Source organism: Psammomys obesus, unplaced genomic scaffold (genome assembly GCF_907164565.1).
Source record: "Psammomys obesus unplaced genomic scaffold, mPsaObe1.curated_primary_1811, whole genome shotgun sequence".
Taxonomy (NCBI): domain Eukaryota; kingdom Metazoa; phylum Chordata; class Mammalia; order Rodentia; family Muridae; genus Psammomys; species Psammomys obesus.
Window position 1 is genome coordinate 13329040 of NW_026586173.1, and position 595 is coordinate 13329634.

At 53.9% G+C, this 595-nt stretch overlaps 1 protein-coding gene across 1 annotated transcript in view; it reads right to left on the reverse strand.

Annotated features, from left to right (window-relative positions):
• Plppr2 (phospholipid phosphatase related 2) overlaps positions 1 to 595 on the reverse strand; it is an 8552-nt gene that overhangs the window by 6115 nt on the left and 1842 nt on the right. The gene's annotated exons all lie outside the window — the stretch shown is intronic.

Consider the following 595-nt stretch of genomic DNA (forward strand, 5'->3'; position numbering starts at 1 on the left):
ACACACACACACACACACACACACACACACACACACACACACACACAGTTTGCATACGGCCTGTCATAAACACCCACACGGATGGAACATACCCCCCTCAGTCAGAGAGACAACCCAGCCCCCCACAAACCCTTACCCTGGCACAGCCACCACCACAGACTCAAGGTTGCCAACACACTTAAGGAGAGTCACAGCACGGGTCAGAGTCACACCCCCAGCTACAAGGCACTCAGCGACAGTCGCACACACGAACACCCGCTCCACAGTCACAGTGCGCCACCCACAATTTCAGCCACATGGTCAGGCAGGGGTATACGGGACACGGACTGGCTGCCACACACATACAGGAGGCCCGGAAGATCATACACCTGCCAGACGGCAAAACAGCCATACACCACCAATGACCACAAAATGACAGATCAGATCACACAACCAGATACCTAGACAGACGACAGACAGACAGACACACACACACACACAGCGCAAACAGTCACACGCTAAAGAAGCTAGTGCGCTTGCTGGTGTTCTTCTCTCTCCTCTCTCTCTGTCACACACACACACACACACACACACACACACACACACACACACACAC